The sequence below is a fragment of the Papio anubis genome, chromosome 4 (genome assembly GCF_008728515.1).
Source record: "Papio anubis isolate 15944 chromosome 4, Panubis1.0, whole genome shotgun sequence".
In the NCBI taxonomy this organism is placed as follows: domain Eukaryota; kingdom Metazoa; phylum Chordata; class Mammalia; order Primates; family Cercopithecidae; genus Papio; species Papio anubis.
Genome location: NC_044979.1, coordinates 24743675 through 24767806, shown reverse-complemented (window position 1 = coordinate 24767806; position 24132 = coordinate 24743675). Strand labels below are relative to the sequence as shown.

At 37.3% G+C, this 24132-nt stretch overlaps 1 protein-coding gene across 5 annotated transcripts in view; it reads left to right on the top strand.

Moving 5' to 3' along the window:
- Positions 1–24132, top strand: part of EXOC4 (exocyst complex component 4) — an 818008-nt gene that overhangs the window by 540178 nt on the left and 253698 nt on the right. The window lies entirely within an intron of this gene.

The window sequence follows — 24132 nt, the reverse complement described above, 5'->3', positions numbered from 1 at the left end:
AGGTACTTTTTACATTGTCCGTAGAAGGTGATTACTTTACAACTGAGGCATTTTCATTTTTGAAAAATATGGAATGTAAAAAACCTGTTGTAGAAGAAAATTGTTCACAATGAACAAAAATCTAAATCACTATGTTATGTTGAAGCCTTAAGTGGAGCTATTGTAAAGTATGCATTTTTATCCCAAAATGGAAATGGCACTGTAAAAATGGAGACAACTTTAATGTTATAAAAAGTGTATAAAAATAGCATACATTTAGAGTTCTTCAAGAAAAGGTACCAAATAATAGAATAGTCAATGGTAGGTTGTCTGTGTGGATTTGGAGGCTCATTAGTGTAGAGAGAACCAGATGGTGAGTCGTCCTCTCAGGCTGCTCTCCTTACCTTCAGAACATCAGCAAGACCCTGGTGAGGAAAGGAAGATGCACGTGGACAATCACCTTGGCTTTTTTTTTTTGCCGTTCTCCCCGTAACCCCACCCATTTTCTTTACCCGTGAAAATAAGCCAATTACTAGGAAAGCAAACCCAATGTATCCAATTAGCAAATGAAGATACTTAGTAAAAATGAAGCCCCAAAATCTTGAAAGGGCAGAGTGAACAGGGAGGACTTTCAACTCCTTTTATCTTCATTAATACTTTTAATTCTGGTGATTTGAAGAGATGTTAATAGACACAATAGTACTCTGTTAATCTTGACTATATTAATACAAGATTAGGGAAGTTTTGGGGGGCTACAGCTATGTTTAAGAATCTGATGACAGCTGTGGACTGTGGACTAACACTTGTGTGCCCAGACCCAGGCAGTTTACTCATAGCGTCGGGCAATTCACAAACCCCACGGTAAGGATCCTGATTTGGAGGATCTACCACCATTCTGTTTGGCTCTTATAGTTTGGACGTTCCCTTCAGACTTGATGAGTTTTCACATTTGTTTCAACTCAGATTAAACAGCTCGCACTGTTTCATCATTTAAAATGCCATAAAACAAGGCTGGGTGCAGTGGCTCGTGCCTGTAACCCTAACACTTTGGGAAGCCAAGGTGGATCACCTGAGGTCAGGAATTGGAGACCAGCCTGGCCAACATGGTGAAACCGCGTCTCTACTAAAAATACAAAAGTTAGCTGGGCGTGGCGACACATGCCTGTAATCCCAGCTACCCAAGAGGCTGAGGCAGGAGAATCTCTGGTACCAGGAGGTGGAGGCTGCAGTGAGCTGAGATCACCTCTGCACTCCAACCTGGGGACAGAGCAACACTCCATCTCAAAAAAAGGTAGAAATAAAAATAAATAAACAAATAGCTCTAAAACAGCAGGATAAAGTTAATTCTGACTGTATTTATCAGGTACTTCACATAACTGTTGAACTATGGGTCTCAAATATACAGCTCCAAGAGGACTTTCAGCTTCACATTACCCTTCTAAGAACAATAAAAATGCCCCCTTAGATTTGGTAGGTCTTTCACTTCATATGCAGTCCTGATACAGTGAGAAACTGACTGAAGAGGTAGATTCAAGGACCTTGAACTTCTCCTCATATATCTAGTTCATTTTTTTTGCTACTATCTAGTAGCAAAAACTAAAAAAAGTTTAGTTTAGGTTTAGTTTTTTAAAAACTAAAAAAAAAAAACAAAAAAAAAACCTGAACTGTCTAGTTCATTTTTTGGTTTGGGCTTTTTTGATACACTTTCCAGTTACTATAATCAGCTTTGAATCCTCTGTGATGCTTCTCGTGTTCTTTATCCCTAGTTGGAAAAATAACTCTTTGAAGATACCTTTTCATGTACATTCGGGAGACATCAGTAATTTGGGTGATATTTTCATCTTTACTGTCTAGATGAGTCATAGACTGTGTCTCTCTCCTGCTTTAAGTGGTGAATTCCTTCAGAAAGCCACTGACGGACTAACCCCTTGGCGACTGTCCTAGTAACATGGAAGCTATCTGGCCTCCTTAGTGAGCCCAGGAGAAGAACCTTATTCTTCTACTTTGGAGTTCTTACTTTATTTTCAGCATTTGTGAAATCTCAAAATTAAGTTACCTGTTTTCCTGATTTTGAACTTTAGTTACTAGGCTATTCCATCTCTTCTCTTAGCACCTAAGAGGCATTACCCTCAGTTCAATTTATTCAGGTTTCAATTCCTTCAGCCCAGATGTTCCTTCTGTCATTATATTAGTTCCCTTGGAAGCTATCCAGGCTGCTGCTAATAGCTTGAGTGTGTCACAACCCACTGGCGCTTACCATTGTCTCTTCAGTAGCAGAACTCTTGCCCCATTGAGTGAGCATCTCCCAATCGAATCACAATGGATAGTTTTCAAAGCAACTACCCATTATGCATGTTTTTCTTAACTGGTACATTGAAGACACTATTTATTCAAAAAACCTTTTTTAAAAACTCAAGTATTGCACAAGCAAGCTCATATATAACCATTGTTGAATAGAACTATTACCCTCAATAAATAAGAAATGATGACACCTAGAAAAGAGAGAACAATAGGTAATGGGTCTGCTTTTCCCTCTAACCACAACCACGAAAGTATAATCCTCATTAAAGGGCTATAAAGTTGTCTGCTTTCTCGGTTCAGCACACTAATGTCTCCTTGCTTTTAGTGCTGTTTTAGTATGTCGACCCTCTGTTCCCTGCAGCTGGGAGTTTATTAGTCTTTGTGGCCTTTGGGAATGAATATTCATAATGAGATAGCAGTGATGTTTCAGAGCCTTTTTAAGGCCCCAAGAGAATTACTCTCAGCAACTCAGAAAACTGAGAAAAAGGCAAATCATGCCAGCATCCCATATTGAATCATGGAATGCGAGGCTGTATTGCAAAGGACCTGGTGAGGAAACTGAAGCCTAGGGCTACCCAGTTATGAATAGCACAGCCAGGCCAGAATCCAGGTCTTTCAACTCGCAGTCCAGATTCTTTCTGTGACATCATAGTATCTCCATAAGAATTCGCCTTTTCCATTCCTGAGGTTCTAACCCATGAAAAAAACAAAACACCAAGTATCTAAAATTAGAATTTGACCATGATGGTAGAACTTATGTGACAAAGTTATTCAAGGAGGGTAGAGGAATAGAAAAGCATCTCTATCAACCATGTAGTTTCTTAGAAGTAAACTCCAGTTATATTTGGGGGTATTAATTTCACCAACTATATCACATATTTTTCTTTTTAAAAATTATCATTATTCACGTTTTTAAAACATCCTTAAGCTTATTCAGAGAGTCTATGAAACACCTGTTAAATCATATTTACCCTTCTTAGAACAATAAAAAATGATCACTATGGTAGATACCGTCGAGAATAAGGAAGACGTATGATGATGCTTCCTTTTACTTCTTCTTTCGTAATTGTATTATGAACATCCTATGAAGTTAAGGTAACTTCATTAAAATTCTTATGATTAAGTCTTAATTTACTATAGACATTTAAGCCTTAAAAGTTTTCAGTTAAATTCTACTTAACTTTCTCTATAGGCAACTTCTTTTAGTCAGTGTGGTACTTCTTTAAATTCTTAATAAGCTCAGATCTGATGAAATAACTGTTTTTCTTTCCCAACATGACATCATTTGGATCCCAGACCGAGGCTGCCTTTTTCCTTGAGTGAATACCAATCAGATATACGGGTTGTGGGGGGAAGACTCTGGTGGAAATAGGGCCAGAGGACCACTCCTCCTGATCAAGGCTGCTCAGAAAGGTTCCTCAGTTCAGATGAACTGGATAGCTTTGCCTATTACAGGCATGGCATTGATGTAATAGTGGGTTAACAAGATTATTTTGGCCGGGTGCGGCGGTGGCTCACCCCTGTAATCCCAGCACTTTGGGAGGCCGAGGTGGGCGGATCACAAGATCAAGAGATGGAGACCATCCTGGCCAACATGGTGAAACGCCGTCTCTACAAAAAATATAAAAATTAGCTGGGCATGGTGGCACGCACCTGTAGTCCCAGCTACTCAGGAGGCTGAGGCAGGAGAATCGCTTGAACCTGGGAGGCAGAGGTTGCAGTGAGCTGAGATCGTGCCACTGCATTCCATCCTGGTGACAGAGCGAGACTCCATTTCAAAATAAAAAAGATTATTCGTAGTAATCTATGTCTTTGGGTTTATTTGGAAGACACCTGACTTCATCGAAGGCTCCTTCCCCAGTTACGTGCCTGGGAAACTAATTATTCAGTCGGAGGGTAATGAAAGACCCTGCCATCTGTCTGCCGACTTAATGGAGTGTCAGCATATCCCAAATAGGAAGTAATTGGATTGACAGACCCAAAGTCGGTTATTAGACTGTTATTATCTGATTGGAAAAAAGCAGCCAGAGAAGCATACAACTGTAGCAAAAACTAATCTGATGATGTCTGTTGTTCTGGGAATGCAGAATCCACCACACAGAATGCATGGGCTTTGAAACCCCTGACCAGCTTAGGAACGTTTGGAGTTCCTTCTCTCAGAATTCATCTCTGTATTCTTATTACAAATCATTATAATGCAATCGAATAAAACACAGTTTGCATAAAGATGGGGCCCATTTATAAAACTGTCACCACAGCCACTCTATTAATAGAGCCATTTTAAAGATTTATTGTGAGCATATGTTACTTTTTACAGGGGGCCAGATTGAGAGCCGCAGGATTTGAACATGGAAGAATGTGCTACTGGTGATAATTCAAAAAAAATTAAAGCTATTCTGCCCAAGTAATATCATTAGACTGGTACTCTTCTCTTTTCAGGTGTGATTATCAAAGATCAATCTTAATGAGGCATTAAGGATAGGTGACACGGTCTAGAGCAGTGCTACATAACCACTTTTTTAAGTTCACAGATTCTAGTTTTACTTCCTGGGACCGCTAGAGGTCAGGGAACACAATGGATGGGCTAAATATAAGGGTTTGGAAGCAGAACTGGGTTATGAGCTTTATTCTCCTTTGAAAAACTGTGGTTGCATGTGTCTGGTGGGGAAGAAGTAGTAAAGACATCATCTCTATTCATTCACTATTGATTCAGTGAGAGTCACAGCCCTGCTCTATAGGATTCCTAGAATCTCTAGTCCTTGGAGTTTATGCAAAGAGCTAGACAGTTTCACAAGCTTACATTTATTCAGCAAGTATCTAAGTAGCACTTGCAGTGTGCTAGGCACTTTCCTAGGTTCTAGATATGCAGCTATGAATCCATCTAAGACCCTGCCCTCATGGGGCCTGCTTTCCAGTAAGGAAAATGAAAAGTAAATGAAGTCAGTGCATATGGTATCATATTATAAGTGCTGTAAAGAAAAAAAAAAGGCAGTGAAGGGAGATGGAGAATGATCTTAAGAAGGTGATGTATGTCTTGGCACCCTACTGAAGTCAGCAAGTGAGTTGTGTAACTGTCTGGAGGAAGGGCAGCCCAGGCAGAGGGACCAGGACTTTCAGAGGCCCAAGCAAATTAAAAGTATTTTTGTCAGTCCTACCACCAAGAAACCAGCTGCTTCCACATTCCTTTGCCTGATAATATTAGAGTTAGTCCTCAACATTTCTTATTTGTAAGTTAGGAAATACAGAAAATATGCATGAGAAGGTACTGTAATCTATAAATAATATATAAACGTAGGATATTGTTAGTAAGCTCCAAATAAGCTTTAGAGATGTCCATCATTATAATCTGAGTCATTAAAAGCTTTGAGGGAATTCCCACTTAAAGAGACCGACTCTGTGGTGATATCACTTTTATCACACAAACCTTTTAGCAGTAATTTTCTTGGCATATTTACAAATAAATAAACAAAGGAATTACTTGTTAGTAATATTACCTGCCATATAATGAGTACTACCATATTTCAGACACTGTTTATAGACACTAGGTGAATTTAAGGTACAACTGCAATACATACATCACTGCCAATCTTATAATAACCCTGCAAGACAGGTATTATTTCCTCATTTTACAGATTAGGAGCCTGAGTGGTCAGAAAAGTGCCACAGTTAAATATCTGGGAGAGCCGAAATTCCAACCCAGGCCTGTCTGACCTCAAACCCTGTGGCCTCTCCTGTATATTATGTTGCTCAAACGATCATACCATTGAGTTCTTAATATGAGTGGCACGCTGTGTTAGGAACCATGAGAAAGACAGAAAAAAAATAAAAGCACAAACCCTGTACTCAGAGACATGAAAATATAGTTGGGGAGAGGTAATTTTAAGAGAAATAACAGAGGGCAGTGAAAGAAGAGTTATAAACACATCATTGCATTCCTTGGACTGTGAAAGCTAGGGAACAGAAAGAGATTAGTGTAGACTACAGAAAATAAGCCTTAAGCTGTAATTTTGAGAGACAGGTAAAATTCAGGTGATCTCTGTCATAGAGTTCCAATCATATATGGATGTTAGAATCTACTTCTGTACCTAGGATGAAAATCAGATATCATCGTGATTACCTGTGAAAATTGCTTAGCAAGAGATGAACTACTGTCTCTCAATATGGTAAATATAACCCAGCTACATTTTCCTCCAATTTTATACCCCTTTGGTTAAACTCCAAAAGAAGTATTCCCCCTGTGAATAATTATGTCACATAAAAAATACACATTTTAAGTACTAGATCACACAGTCACACTCAGGGTGACTGGAGTCTAACACCATGAAAGACATCCGGGAGCTGAGTCTGATTGAGGGACCTGGATTGGTGCCTCCCTGACCTGCTTACTGTGGGACACATTCTCATCGAGTGGAATGGCAGGCCAAATACCTTGTTGTATTTGCATTGCCCCTGTCCCTCTCAGCCCATGCGCCACTGATTTCATGTATATTAAATATGGGTATTCTTAAACCTCACTGAAGTGGAGTATGTTCTAAACAAGTAGAAAAACATAAGCGAAAGAACCGGGGCAGAAATAATTTTGGATTCTTCTGAAATCATCAAATGGCCTTTATGCAGAGATATGGGAAAGTAACGCAGCCTGATCCTAAGAGGGCCATGAAAACCAGAGAGAAAATTAGAGATTCATGAGATGGAAGTAAAAACCATTGAAATTTTTAGAGAAATGAAATATACCGTGAAAACTTGATGCAAATTAGTCTAGTGGTGAGATGTAGGGCAGGTAGTGAAGTAGGAATGGAAAAGACCAGACCAGAGACACTTACAATCTAGAAGAAGGTATGGACTAGAGTTAGATCATTTCTAGAGATGGGACTTGTTTGGAGGTTACTTTTCACCTTAATCTCATTAATGTGATTTAAAGGAAATAATGCACACTCAAAGGAGCAGGTTAAATATCAAGAACTTAGTGAGTCAGGTAGCTGTCGCTTTTTAGAATGCACTTTTTTCATCCATCCATCCATCCATCCATCCATCTATCCATCCATTCATCCATTCATCTACCCATCCATCCACCCATCATATTTTCTTTCCTCCCTCTCTACATTTATACTTACAGTCAAACATATCACTTCCCCAGATGAGAGTCTCAGCTTAGCACTCTAAAATGCTGGTGGCATTAAATTAGGTAATGAATGTGAAAATGACTAAAAAATTCTGAAAACAAATTTGAAATGTTATTATCCAGTGTCATCCTTTTGGAGTCTCGTAAAGTCACATTTAAAGTAGGTAGATTTATGTATTACTTGTACTTTTGGAAATAAATATATCCTTCAATCATTCTAATAGTTTTTAACTATTCTGATTCCTTCTGAAAAGTAAAAGTTTTCCAGTTTTGTTTTAATAGCATTCCTTTTATTGTCCTCATAAAGCAGTATTAAGTAATCGTCACATTATTAAGTAGTATTTCTGCACTGTCCTCTGATGATAGATTTTCTTTCTTTTGTTTCAAAAGTTGAAGCAATCTTAGGAACAATAGTCAAAAATAATTCATTTAGGGAAACATTTCACAAAGATCCCCTGGTCATTGCTTTCAAAGTTTAGATGACCCAAGTAATGGACAGTGTTGACGTCTAGTCATAACTTCAGTGTGGGTGGGCAGGCATCTTCTGTTCTCTAATAACAATATTACAGAGTGTCAAGCATACATAAATTCTCAAATCTGAGCATGAGATACAATTTTTTTAAAGATAATCTCATGCTTCTGTACCATTCCAATGTTTTAACTTACATAAATTATCTTGGGGAATACAATGGCTCAAGCTTGCGGTTGAAGTTGATCAAGTCCTTCTTTTGATGAGTGAGTAAGCGAATAAAGGGATACCCATGTCTGCTCAGAACCATCTTTGATCCGACCTTATGAATAGCACAGATATGTCCTCTATAATGACCTAAAGAAATAAGAAAAAAATTGTTAGTATCTCATTCTGTCACCTCCACTGAGATGCCTATAGCAAGATAATGAATTATATATTATCAGGAAACGATCCATGTAGTGCAAGGGTAGGCAAAACATCTACCACCCTCAACTTTTAATTCATTTTCTCTCACTAATGGTCTCTTTTTATTCAGCATGCTATTGAGGATTTTCCTGAAACCATGACAGAAGGAATGAACTCTGCCTTCAATTATTTATGGTTTAAATGAATGCAAATAAGACTTTCTGGCTTGCTGTGCTGATACTCATTAATAAATATTTCACTGGGTATTAGGAAGATTCAGATTGACTAAATGAGGCTCTTCTTCAATATAAACAAAAGCCCTTGTGTTTTCCGCTACTGTGCAGGCCTGATTCTCGTGTCTGGCCTTCATTAAGGCAGATGAATGTTAGATGGGTGCATCAACACAGGGATGGATCCTGTGGGAACCTGAGTCGGCGGGGGGCTCTGCAGTGAAATAATCCTCTAGTTAAACCAAATTTAATCTCATTAGCAGGGTAATTGTGCTGTTAGGGGAAATGGCCAACCAGGTTACAGAGAAACCCACATAGTCTAATTCTTCTTTGACTTCTGTCATTGGAGAACTCAGAGGCAAAAGATGCAGATTTTGTGCTCAGCCTACTATTGTGGTTAAGTCTTAGAAAAATCTCAGATCTTTCACAGTTGCCAGAACCTGTGTATAGCATTGATCATGTCCTACCCATTTTGGGATCCTTTCCTATATGAAATAACACACCAATAGTAAAAGTTCCTGTCATGTTGCTCCTTTTTATATACGCATTTTGCCCACCCACTTTTCCAACAAGGTTATACACATCAGACTTTGCTAGTGTTTTAAAACTGTTCAGGATATAGTTGTGCATCAGAAAGTTCTAAAACTACCAAAATATCTAAAACTTAGTTGTGAAAAATGAGCCTTTCCGTATTTCTGCTCCTTGGGAAATTTTCTAGAATCTTTGAACCTGTGGGCCATGTATTTTACATTCCTCTGGATTTACAGGCATTATGGGCTTTGCCACTTTTAGGAAGTGGTATAGAAGAAAGAATGGTGGACTAATTAGGAACCAGATCTGGCTTCAAGATACAGTCTGAAAGCTTGATAGCAGTGTGACCTTCAGTAAATTACTTATCTTGTCTGAACTATAATTTCCTCATATGTAAAATTGAAATAATTATCACTGTCAAAACAGCCCCCAAAGCAGAATGAGGTTCAAATATGTGAAAGTCTATTGTAAGCACTAACATGCACTATAGATATGAGCAATAATCATGCATCCACTTGACTTACATGACTTGGCATTCCTAGCTTCTAGGGCCCAGCTTACATATGGTCAGTAAATGTTAGTTGAATTAATACTTAGATATTTGGTAGGCTTACTGTCATGTGTCAGGTTGTTGCTGGGATCTTACATGAATAACTATTGCTGAGAATTTGTCAAAACCAAACAGTAAAATGGATGCTGCTCCATATTTTTTTAAAAGAGCAAATAGGCCAGGCGCGGTGGCTCACACCTGTAATTTCAGCACTTTGGGAGGCCGAGACAGACAGATCACCTGAGGTCAGGAATCTGAGACCAGCCTGCCCAACATGATGAAAGCCCATTTCTACTAAAAATACAAAAAAAATTAGCCGGATGCAGTGGCTGGCACTTGTAATCCCAGCTACTCGGGAGGCTGAGGCAGGAGAATTGCTTGGACCCGGGAGGTGGAGGTTGCAGTGAGCCAAGATCAGGCCACTGCACTCCAGCCTGGGCGACAAGAGCAAAACTCCATCTCAACAAAAAAAAAAAAAAAAGAGAGAGAGAGAGAAAATACAGTGAATACCTCCTGTCCAAGAAGGGCTTATTATATTGCTTCCAAAACAAGATATGCATGTCGAAATGACAACAACAAAAAAACACTTCTAAAGACATGAATAAGTGTGAATGCATTGAAGTAATGAACTGAATACATAAATGGTAAATGCAAAACTAACTTTTGTGCTTGTGGCTATCATGCCTGTTGCCATAATTTTTTATTGTCAGCCTTATAGCAATGAACAATTTTATGAATACTATCATATTTAAAATCAACTGTGTTAGAACTCGCTGCCAATATGATGGCTAGAAATTTTTTCCCAAGTTTTATCTGAGCCAAAGTAGTTTTCTGAAATAATTTTTTCCATTAAGATGTATTTTGTGTTTGTGTTACGATAAAGCATATATTTCTTGTATTTTTCCATTACTTTGAAAACAGGAAACATTTCTCAGATGAAACCAGGGCTTATACTGGAGTTTTGTTGTTTTATTTTTTTAAATGTACAAACTATTTCTACAGGCTTTTTCTGTCTCTTGCATATTCTGCTGAGTATAACACACTGGGCAGAGTCACCTGATTGCAGACATTGACTCTTGCTTGGACAGCTGTTTTATCTTCTGTGAGTTTTAGGAATTTGTCATCAACATAATCCAAAAGAATATCAGTTCTGCAGGAACTGATAATATTGTAATCAAAATTCTTCTACAGAGTCTAGTTTTTCTTAGAAAATGATGCATATTCTATAATTTTAATGCCTATATACAATTGATAGATATTCACTTGCAAGTAATCAGTTAGACAGGAAGATACCTTTTCTTTATTATCCTGTATAGAGATGTAATAATCTATACTTTTCTATATCTCAGATTTGTAAGCAGAATTTTTAACTCTGATTTAGCCTTACAGGGGATATGAAAACATAAATAAAATAGAAAGGTGGAAATACTAAAGTATTTAATTCCTACGTAATAAGTGGACCTATTTATGAAATTAACTATAAAGAATTTAACACTGGTGCCTCTTGAAGGAACAAAGAACTGTAAGAATGGAATGCTGGCTGAGATGGCTTAAAATATTTAGCTTGGTTTACTGTTAGTTCACTTTTGATGTAAATTTGATGTTACTCCAGTCTATTTTGTTATGTTGAAATCCTGATAGTGTGATGTTTCCATAGATGACCCAAAGTGAGACTCTAAAAGGCAATAATCTCTTCTAAGTAGGAAAGGGCTCTGGAGGAGGTAAATTTGAGAAGAACTTTGAACCACCGTAGAAAAATAACTTTGTGAATACTGTTGCAAGATAATTGTAGATATTTTTCAGGCAAAGTGTAGATGTGAAAACAGAGAAAGAAACCAACAGTGATATGAGAAGATGATCCTGGCTTACCTGAATTAATGATCAAGTGTGTGAATACAGGAAAACAAAAATAGAAAAGTTTAAGGGACAAGACTCGTAATTGTTATTGCCTGTCTGTGACTCATATCATTAGTGACTACTTTTTTCTTAGGGCGCTGTGCATTCAGAACACTTTGTCAGTTAATCAAGTGATAGTAAACGTAAGAGTGCGATAAGAAATAATAATAAACTAAGTTCAGCAATAAGGGTGGTTGCCAAATAGGCTCATTAGAGATCATTCAGACTAACTTTTCCAAAGCTTTCATTTATTAAATGTAGTGCAATCCATCCTATTGGAAAAGAGTGGAAGAACCATGGAGCCAGTTTGTTTCTTCCAGACAGTATATAATTTTATCCTAGTAGGTACACAAGTCAGTCACGTTTTCAACATATGAAATACCCAGACTTTGACTTCTGTTATTGATACTTGAGTAATGTTCAGTTTAGGCCAGCTTCACCAAATTTCACGTTTGAGAAAAGGACTAGGTTTTAATTTGCTGATAGTTTGCCTTAAAAATGCCTCATATTGATATGTTTAGCATAGTACATGCATCATTTAACTTCACAACTTTCTTTTTTTCTTTCACCATCTCTATTCTTTATCTTGCTTAGCCAGCCATATTTCTTTCCTAAAACATAGCTTTAAAATAATCTGTATATTGTATCCCCTTCAAGAAGGACTTGCCTTTAAAGACAAGCCTAAACAAGCTGTAAAAATAACAATATTATTTATTAAAACATTAATTATGTCCACTGTACTTGATATAGTGTTAAGTGTTTCAGGTATGACTCAAAGATGTACAAAACACAGTTGCTGCTCAGAAGGAACTTAATTCTAAAAGAGAAAAACAGGTAGAAAAAAAGACTAATGCTATGAAGTAAAATAGTTCAAATACATGAAACAGTTTTACAGGCATCAGGAAAAACTTTGTGAGTGACTTAGTTTTGAAGTGGTCCTTTGAAGAAAGGCTATTGTGAAAATGATACATTTTCGAAACTCCTCTTTAGCTGATTTGCTACAATTTAGAAAATGCAAGGGAACACTAGAAGTAGACCACAGGATCATTATAAGAAAAGGCATGAACTTAAAAAAATACAGAGAGTACATGGGACTCAAAGTTTGCTAATGAGTAGAAGTAGAAATAATATTAGACTTACTTCTTGAGTTCCTACTGGATGCCAAACATTGTCTACAATGAAAAAGCCATGTTCCCTCTTTTCAAGATGTTTAAAAACTAGTAGGGAAGACAGATACCTCCATAGCAGCAGAATTCTGTGGACTTAGGGTGGTGTGGTGACATAGTCAAAGGGCGTTCAACATACACTTAAGGGAGAAGGGCCTCTAGAGGAAGTGACATCTAAGCTGGTGGCTACCGGACAAGTGACAGTCAGGACAGATATATGGTGACACTGTTCTAGATAAACGAACCAGCATGTACAGAGACCATGCTGGAGGCAAGAGAGAGCAAGGCATGTTTTATGAAACTGCGAGGAGTTCTAGATTCTTTGCTTTAGTGAGATTAACCAAATAGTCATATATTACATACGTTGAAGGCACTCAGGCAAACATTAAAACAACTTGAACACTATTCATATCATATGCTAAGTGGGTGATAGCTCCTGGGGGATAATTCTTTCACTGTGGGTGCCTTAGGCCTAGAACACTAACATAGTGCCTACCTTTCAGCATAAGGAGTAATAAATAAGTGAAGGGGTAAACAAGTAGATAAATGTATGAACTTAAGATTTAATATAAAGAGAATGTCTATACATCTAGAAGCTTCTTGCATGAGTAGCAAGGCTGAAGAAAAAGTGAAAGATGATTTTTAAGCTTGAGCTTAGGTAACTGGAATGATGATGACACAAAAATAGAGAACACAGGAGGAGAGAATGGAAATGATAATGGGAGTGCAGCAGCGAAGAGCTCCATGTTGGACATAGTTTGAGTTATCAGGAGGACATCACTTGAAAGTATCTATCAAGTGATTGGGAACACAGGTCAGGAGCAAGAAGTCAGGGCTAGAGATAATATTTGTTGTATTTTAAGAGAAATAATTCGGTCTTTGATATATTCAAATGCTTATGTTTAGTAATATTATGGTTCTCTCCATCCACACAAGGTCCCAGTACCTCAACACACACTTTAGGGTTTTCAACATGGACTTAAGTCTATTGATTGTCATCTCCTTACCTGCCCACCTCTGGAGTTCTAACCCTACGGGTGAACCTTTGAGATGCAGTGATGTTAAAGAAGTATGTTGGATAGAGTGATGAAGTCTGGCATGGTCTCTGGAGACAAACTGTCCAAGGTCAAATTTTGGCCCCATCCCTTGCTAGCTATATGACCTTGGGAAAGTAACTTCACCTTTCTGTGCCTTCATGTCTTCTTCCAAATGGCAATTATAAAAGTACCTAACTTCATCGTGTTGTAAGGAATATGTGAAGTAAAGCATGGTGATTACTTAAAAGAGTGCTGGCCTATACAGTTGGCCCTCAGACAACACTGGTTTGAATTGCGCAGGTCCACTTCTATGCTGATTTTCTTAAATAAATATAGTTGGCCCTCATATCGGAGGGCTGTGCATCCACAACCAAATGCAGATCGAAAATACAGCATTCACAGCTTTTGAAATCAGAAGATATGGAGGGCCGACTTTTCATATACGCAGGTTCTGCAGGGCCAACTGCCGGACTGGAGTGTGCACACACCCAGATGGTCTTGTAACCAGTCCCCCAGGGATACTGAAAGATGACTATAATAAGAACAATAAGAACTGTCAGCTGTTAATGTTACTGCCATTTTTTCAGCTGCTCAGTTTTATCACATGTAAAATGGAGATAGTAAAAGCACAGTCCTCATAGAGTGTCTGTGAAAATCACATAAAAAAGAATCCATATAAAGCTCAGGACATGGTAAGCGCTCCATGGGTGTAAGCAATTATTAATACAGCTCCTACTGGCATAGCAACAGGTAGAAGCTTTCCCAGATTCTTCTGTGTCCTGCATTACAGAGTCTGAAGGCCAAACTGATATGGGGCGCCTAAAACAGAGTATATTTAATATGTGACACATCAGTTTCCAGGTGTATGATAGACATTTTGTAATAAATTACAGTTTTTCTTGGAAAATTTTCTGAAAGCTTTACCTTCTGAAAAAAAAATAAAGAAGAGGTTATTTTACTGTGAGATAAACTGAAAGGATAAAAACAAAATTCCAGACCTATCGGAAAAGCAGGATTATTATTTGTTCTCTGAGTTTTGTGTCAGCATCCCTTATTTATTTATGCAATTTTTGGTTTAAAAAGATTGTTTGATATTAAGGGTTAGAGTTTAAGTCACTTCAATTTCCAAATTATATGCTTAAAAAAATTTAACAGCTGTCATTTTTAGAGAGGCTTACTTCATTTTACCTAAAGTGCTTTTCAGTCTAGAGGGAACACTTAACTGCAGTCACAAATCACTTGCAATATACTCATGGTAAGATTTTTTTAAGTTAAATTTGTTTATAAACCTGCAGAATCCAAATTTTGTAGATGATATTCTTTCTCCCTTTATTTAACGATTTTTACCCCTTTTCTCCTCTACTCCCAGACATGAATTTCACACATTACAAATAAGAGCACCCAAATCCCTTTTTATTTGATTAGTTCAGCAAATTGTCTCCTACGGGTATGGGCTGAGGACATGATTGGGCCCTGCAGTGATGAGCTTATTTTGCACTTTTACACAGAAAATCTTTATATACAAAAGGCACAGATAGTAGTTACACTCAGCATGAACAATTACAGCTTGTTGGGGGAGAACCTCTTCCTGATGTGCCAATGGCTTACTCCCATGAATTAAGAGGCAAATGTGCTCCAAAGTGCATTAACCTTTATGGATTTTTCTTCGGTTTTCATGTTCCACTGATTTATGGTCTTAAATATGCCTGTTGCTGCTGTTTCTGAATAAGTCCCTTGTAAATCATTTCTAAATGATCTTTTTCGACTCAGATAATACTAGTGAGTTGAATATATCTCAAATCAATTCCTCTGAGGCTTCTTTCCTTTGCCCGAGTTGTTTTCCAGTTTGTTCTGTGTCTTAAATGTCATACCTGAGAGCAGTTGAGAAAGTAAGAAATATATCTTAAAGGAGCCCTGTTTGCTGGGGACGCCTTCTTTCTGCAGACGGAGTTGTTTCCAGTCTTTGGCATGGCCTCACTCGACTTTGATTCCCAAGGCCCATTTATCATCTGAGTATAGCTAACTGGTCACAGTTCTTTGTACAAGGATGGGCCCATGTCTGGGGGTGGATTTTATTATGAGTTGTAGGTTGATTTTTTTTTTTCCCATATAAATCTAGCAGGGTAGAGAGTTTGATTATACTGTGTTCTCATAAAAGTCCATGATTTCCCTTAGAGTGGTGTGCAGAAAGTGTTATCAGAATGCAGAACTGTGTTATTAGTGCTGTTTGCCATCTTTGTACATGGGCCCATATCTCTCCTGAAAAGTTCTGCATTTGACAGTTAGTGTTTCATTCTCATTCTGGGTTCAAAGATTATTTCAGTTCGCTGGATTTAGGGGGAAATGTGCATTTTATTTTCTCTTTGTAACTCATGTATCATTCATGCTACAGGCTTGTTATTACTGCTGTTTGCATTCTTTACATAAAACCAAACTTCGAAATCAAAGGTTCAGAATTCTGATGCAGAACTGTGGCTTTTTTAGGACACGTAATTCATTCATGATGGTGTCACAAACAGTATATCACCGTTTATTGCTAATTAAAATTTTAATGTATGCTTTTATACACAATATGTGTCATACAACAATATTAAATGTGACAGTAGAGGATGGGCACAATGAGGATGGGATCGTGTGGACTTACTTTTGATTATGCAAAGGCTTCTGCAGACCTGTAAATGTCATGCAACTTTTCACATAGAAATCTTGGACTAAAATGGAGATAAGAGAATTCAGATTCTTTTTTTAGTCTTTAAAATTATTAGTAGGAGAGATTCAGAGCTTCTCAGTAAGGATGGTACATCTCTGCAGAGTGAAGACTAGATTAGAAAACATGTAAGAGGAAATGATATGTTGAGAGATCCTGCAAAATGCAGAAGTCGCAAAGGATAAATCACATGTTTCTATTGGTTGTGATACATGGAATCAGTAGAAAACTTCCCAGGCCTCCCAGATATCTATATTAATGTGTATGTTATTAATCCTAAACTACCAAATTATATGTAATGATACACAGCAAAGTCAGGAAATAGCCAAATGAAAAGTTTATGTTGTATGATACAAAGTATATATAAATGTATATATTTTAAAACATAATGAGCAATAAACAGTGATTCACTGTTTATGACAGAGTCATGCATGAATTACTTGTGCTGTAAAACCAGAATCCTAAATTTGAATATTCTGAAACTTTTTATATTTTGGTTTTATGAAAGATGATGTGCTGTTGTGATATAGATTCAAGTTATGCATTTTTTAGCAAGAATAACAGAGAACAATACTGTGTTCTTCTTTATATCATGTCAGGAGGTACATGATGTCCATTTTGTCCCATTATTAGTGATGTTGGCCGTCGAATTTAAAAGCTTTTTAGGGTATGAATATAAGGAATACTTATTGAATAAGCAATCATTTTTATTCAAATAAATAATATATCACTGCTCATATTGCAGCTTCTACAATACGATATAGGACCTCTCTGTTCAAGGATATTTCCAGCTGGTAGCAGCCACAATTCTTGGCTGAGATGAAATGGAAGAAATGGAGCTATACAGTGAAACAGAATTTGTGATAAGGCTGGGCTAAGTGAGGGATGCTTGAGTGAAATTTTAATTAGTTTATAATTTCCCTCGATAGCAATCAAATCAAGATTAAAAATTTGAAAATATTGGGTGAAATGTTGGTAGTGTGTGCTCATGTGTGCATTTCAAAGGACATATAACTTGCTGTAAGAAAGTAAATTCAACAACACAGGCATTGCTTATGTGCGTACATTTAGAGGGCCCTTAGTTGAGAATCTGAAAGGGAAAGCTTCAATTAAATATTTATAAATATTAGAATTTAGACAATAAGATCCATGCTTTTATTTTATTTTATTTTATTTTATTTTATTTTATCTTATTTTATTTTATTTTATTTTATTTTTTAGAGGGAGTCTTGCTCTGTCGCTCAGGCTGGAGTGCAGTGGCACAATCTTGGCTCACTGCAACCTCCGCCTCCCAGGTTCAAGTGATTCTCCTGCCTGTTTCCTGAGTAGCTGGGACTACAGGCGCCTGCCACCATGCCCGGCCGCTAATTTTTTGTATTTTTAGTGGAGACAGGGTTTCACCATGTTAGCCAGGATGGTCTCAATCTCCTGACCTCGTGATCCGCCCGCCTCGACCTCCCAAAGTACTGGGATTACAGGTGTGAGCCACCATGCCCTACCAGATCCATGCTTTAAACATTGGAAAGCAACAAGAGTCAGTTGCATACTAGCATTATTTGTTTTTTGGTTTCTCCTATTTTACAGCCTTAAGTTTAGGAGGCTGTTCTGAATAAGGGTTCTCAAAACCCTGTGATGTGATGCTCTCCATACAGCATTATGTATACCCTTTTCTTTTACTCTCATAGTCTCTTTTTCCATATACACAGATATACCTGTACGTTGTGTTTGCCTGCTCATCATTTACAGAGATAGGAAATCCCTGGTGTAAAAGCACTTCATGAGATTAAATAATACTCTTTTGACAGGGCTCCATCTGTGTTCTAACTTAACTTTGAAGTGAAATATTTTCTTTTCTAATGAGATTCTTTTCACTGTTAAAAATTCAATGTTTTCATACTTCCATAGAGCTAATGAGGAGCATTGTTGGGAAAATTGGGCTTTCTGATTATTTTCTTCTATACCCTTGACTCTCACTCCTGTCTCCCATTCAACAGATCATTTTTAAACACTTGCTAGATGAAAGGACTCATCGAGTACACTGTGGCAAATCAGGGAAAATAAAAAAGACTCACCAAAAATGTTGAAGAGCTACTTGCAATATTTTAATTTGTGGAAATAATTCAACAGAAGCAAAATGAAGATGTTCCCTAGTAGAGGTTTGGTTAATAATACTGTGTTCATTAGCTTGATAGAATGAGTCTGTAATACTCTGTGAAAGAGCAGAATACAAAGTAGTGTGAACAGCCATATTGCACAAAATATAAAACAGTGTGGGATGTGCATAAGAATGAGAGAATCTTCTGTCAATAAGAATTACTGGTTTACATTGGAATGGTGGAGATATGGGATGATTTTTTTAAAATTTTGTATTGAAATCTGTAGTCCAAATTCTTAGGAGAAGGGCATTACATGCCAGATAGATTATGTCCTAGCTTCAGGAACTATGGGTTATGATTGAAGGACCTTTTAATTATTTTATCCAATATTTTATTCAATAAGCATTTCCTACACGTCTACTGTGTGCCAGCCATAGAGTAGCACTACTAGGCACGAAGGATTCAGCAGTTAGCAATTTACACTTTGCCCCTGGCCACATGGGGTTTCTTGCTCATTCCTACATCCATTTATTAGTGAAATATTCCAAGTATTAACCTAATGGTCTGAATTGCCAACTAGGGATGATTAGATGGGAAAATAAGGTAGCAAAGTGAAAAAAAAAAAATACAATATTTCACGCTTTCCTCTAATCTCCAGCCTCATCAGGGTTTATGTAAGATAGTAATTCTAAAAACCACTGCAGCACCATTTACTAAGCAGTTATTGTGTGCCAGTCTCTGTTTTGAGTGCTTAATTTTAATTTCTTCATTAAACCATCAGAACAATCCTGTGAGGTAGGTAGTGTTATTATAGCCATTTTACAGAAGACACAAGTAAAGCTAAGAGAGGCTAAGTACCTACTCAAGACTGTGCGTTCCAGGTCCAAACTCTGGAAGCCCTACTGTAAGTGTTCCTCTCTTGACCACTCTCCATCTCTAAGTCACTCCCCTCTGCAGAGTGACAGTGAGTGAGGTTCATCTCCTGGATGGCTAGGAAGGCTCATTTTTTTTGAGTGTCCTTCCTGCCCATGAAGGGTAGGTTGCCCGTTTAATGTAACTACTTTTTTTTCATTTTTATTTATTTTTAATTGAAAAATAGAAATTATATGCATTTATGATATACATGTTTTGAAATATGTATACGTTGTGGGATGGCTACATTGAGCTAAGTAACATGTATTACTTCACATGTTTATTTTTTGTGGTGAGAACACATAAACTCTGCTCTCTCAGTAGTTTCTAGTATCCACACATTGTTACTAACTGTAGTCACCATGTTGTAGATTAGATCTGTTGATCTCTTGAATTTACTCCTCCTGGAAATTTTGTATCCTTTGACCAACATCTCCTCCCCTTCCACATCCCTTAGCCCCCATTCTACCCATTTTTCACTAAGGTAAAGAAGGGACTGGTGAAACAGCCTTAATTTTTCTCTTTCATTCTCACCCACGTGTTTTGTGCTTCTGCACAAGGAGGTCCCTTGCAGCTCTGAAAGCAGATTTGGAAACATGTTGAATGAGTCCCCTCCAGTTAGCGCTGACAACATCAACCTGTATATGTCATGTGAGATGGATATGTATGCTTTAGGGAATAAATGATTTGAATTGGAAAGAAATCACTCAGCCAAAAGCAATGGCGGCCCCTCTGTCTGTGCTGCTCAGCACAGTTCATATTTTAGGAGCACCAAAGGCAAATATGAGACTAGAAAAAAAGAAAATGAGGCTAATTTAGAGTCTTCTGCCCGTCTGTTTAGCAGCAGATTGACTAGTAAAAATTTTGTTCTAATAAATGTTAAATATTTTGAAAATGTCAGAAGTACTTACACTCAGAAAACTCTTTTCCAAAGTCCCTTTGAAGAAAATAGAGATTTTGATGATTAATTCTCATAATATTAAAAAATAATAAAAAGAGTTTCGGTATATTTACTCATTAGGAAATTAATAACAGTGGTTTTCTTTTGGAAGGCAACCAAGTAGACTAGGATGCACCTGAGTAGGGCATCTTTTTGAGAGTTAGATGAGATCAGAAGGGGTCATCGTAGCAGGATGTGGTATTTGGAGATCTTCAAATTGTGGCCATGGTTAACCATCTACTTTTATTTCTTCATTTTTCCCTGCCTTCTTTCACTCACCCTCTCCTTAAGATCCATTATATTTTGGTTTTGGTCATATTTTATTTTTCTTTCACAGTGATAACATCAGTTAAGAAGCCTCAGTGCTCTTTCTTGTGCCTTCTCAATTTCATCTTTCTTTGAAGGAAAGCTGCTTTTTTCATTGTGACAATCCTATATATACACTATCTTCATCCCCCACCACACATACACCCCAGGGATTAATAGAGTGTTTAACTGGTAATATGTAAGATTAACTGCAATGTATTGATTTAGTAAGTAAAGAAAACTCTTTATTAGGTTAAACAGCTAAACTTAAGGAACTGTTTATACACCACACTTTAAATGTGTCCTAATTAGATAGCAATTTATGAAATACAGTCTTCGATACATATAGCCAATTTTTAAATTCTCTGATTTAATGTTATTTGAGTAGCTAATACATTAACAGTTTTTAACAATCAAATGATTATTAAAAGTTAAAATTCAGAAGTCTAATTTCCACTCCTCTCCCAGACCTGACCCCCACCCCTGCCTCCTATGGGTAGTTAGTTGTTTTTTTGAGACTTCCCAGGGTGTCTTTATGCTAAAATAAACAAATGAGGATATATAATTGTTATATGGGGTTACTGTAGTAAATACTACTAACTGTAGATTGATCTGAGCTTGTTTTTTTCCTTGTAACAATATATCCTGGAGGTCTTTTCACATTAGTACACCAAAAGTTTCCACATTTGGGGGTAGAGGGAGCTGTACAGTATTCCAAAATGTAAATATACCATAGTTTATTTAATTATTCCCTAACTGATGAACTTTTAGGTTGTTCCCAGTCTTTTGCCTAAAAACAATGCTGTAATGATCTGTATATTCTGTATGTAGATCATCACATCCATATTTAGATATAGCTCTCAGAAGAATTTCCCAGGAATGAGATTTCTGGGCCGTAGAGAAATGCATCTGGATTTTTGAATAATAGTGCCAACCTGCTTTCCACAAGGGTTGTACCATTTTTCACTCATATCAGTAATATATGAGAATGCCTCTTTCTTCGCACTTACGGCGACAGAGTGTGTTTTCAAACTTTTGGAACTTGGCCAATTGCATTGGTGTAAAAATTGGTATCTCAGTATAGTTTACTTTGCATTTTTCTTATGAATGAATAATTTTTTTTAATTTTTAATGTATTAGTCATTGTATTGACTATAAACAGTCTTTTCATGTGTTTTGATCATTTTTTTAACTAAGTTATTTGGTTTCTTTTCTTGTTGAGTTCCAGCCATCATCTTTGATTCAAACTGCAAATATACCTTCCCAATTGGTTATCCATTTTATGTTTTCATTTATTTTTCTTCTCCCCCTTTTTGAGAAGAAATTGAAGTACAATATAGCTCTTGCTTTCCATAGCATTGTGGAACTGTAAAAATGACCATGCAAGCTGAAACCACGCAAAGCAATCGCAATCAATGAGGATAGTCACAATTGTTTCATGACTTTACAATTTTTTGTCAAAACATTAAAAAACCTTTGGGAGGCCGAAGCAGGCAGATCACTTGAGGCCAACAGTTCAAGACCAGCCTGGCCAACATGGTGAAACTCCATCTCTACTAAAAATAGAAAAAAGTTAGCCGGGCATGGTGGCACACACCTGTAATCCCAGCTACTAGGGAGGCTGAGGCAGGAGAATCTCTTGAACCCAGGATATGGAGTTGAGCCAAGATCATACCATCCTGGGTGGTGGAGTAAGACTCTGTCTCAAAAAAAAAAAAAAATTAAAAACTCTATTCCTGGCATTCATAAATATATACAGAAATGAAAAATAAGAAAACCAATATGTATTTAGTACACTGTAACATTAGAAAACATTGAGAATTAAAGTGTTTTATTTTTTGTTAAAATCTTATCAAGATTAGTATAGCAGTGCTTGCCGCTGCCTTATATACTTTACAGTATACAGCAAGCATCTTTTCTGGGCCTCGGCGAACTGTCATACTTCTAAGTTTGGCTCAGTTGCCAGCATTTTATCCTTTATTTTTTCTGTGTTGTGAAATATCTCCAAGAGGTTTTTAAGTGTGAAATTTGTTGCCAACATCACTTCCTCTGGCGTCTCATCTCTCTTCATCCTCTGCATCCCTTTGGTCACAGCCACCTTCCTGGTTCGTTCTCGCCTTCAGTCTGGCTATGCCTCTTCAATGGCAGCAGTGTCAACATTCCCGGGGCAGCTCTTTCTCCTGTAACTCCCTTTACATTCAATTCAAATTTCACTTCCAGTGTTACCACTTTGTGGTACTTTTATCTTTGTTGGCCAATTCCCTCCCTCTTTCAATTATCCATTTTTATAAAATGCCACATGGGTTTATCAGTGGGAGACAGGGAGGCACCACAGCTGCATGCTTTGCTGCCTGTACATGAAGCGAATAACAAATGCACAGTGACCAGTTGCCAATAGACGTTGGAAGAAGGGATATGATTGGTCACTAATCATGATGAACACACATCAGTTATTTACATAGGGATTTCAGAGGAGCTAGCAACAAAGTTTATACTTTAGTTACTTAAATTTAATGTACTGTGGTGACTATACTGTGGTATTGAGATATTTAAACTATGTAATTGAAGGACTGATGTTATTTAACTAAAAAATAGTAGTAACTTCAATTTGTTCATATAAGTAGGGGCTGCCTGAATAGAAAATTAAAAAGAATTATAATAATAAATTTATTTTGTTTGTTATTAAAATTAGAATTTTAATAAATATCTATATACTCATCTCTGAGACTTGACAATCATTAACATTCTGTTATGTATTCTTTAAGTGTTTTTAATAAAGGAAATAGATCATTGCAAGTAAGATTGAAGTTCTCCTTTGTCCTCCAACTCCCATCCCGTTCCCTTTCTTAACCTCTGAACTCACATATCATCATGAATTTTAGAGTATCCTTCATTCTCTCTCTGTTTCTCTCTTTTCGGCATTTATATATGTACTTGTAAAGCAGCAGTCCCCAAAATTTTTTTTGCACAAGTACCAGCTTTGCGGAAGACAATGTTCCATGGACAGGGGTTGCAGGAGAGATGGTTTCAGAATGAAACTGTTCCACCAAAGGTCAGACATTAGACTCTCATAAGGAGCATGCAGCCTAGATCCCTCACATGCATAGCTCACAGTAGGGTTCATGCTTCTGTGACAATCTAATGTGATTGCTGAACTGACAGCAGGCGGAGCTCAGCGGGTAATGCTCGCCCAGCTGGCCGCTCACCTCCCGCTGTATGGTCTGGTTCCTGACAGGCCACAGACCAGTACTGGTTCATGGCCCGGTGCGGGGGTAGGGGGACCCGTGATGTAAAGGTTTCAGTGGGAAATATGTACTCTTCGGGAATGTGCTTTTTAATTTGCACGATAATTTGTGTTTTTTGTTTTTCATGTTTTCCCATTGTTTCTTGTATTCTTATCTCCTTCTTGAATTAAAAATAGTTTTTGTCTTCTCCTTTTCCCTCCATTTTTAGAAGTCATGTTCTCTGTTTCATCCTATTTC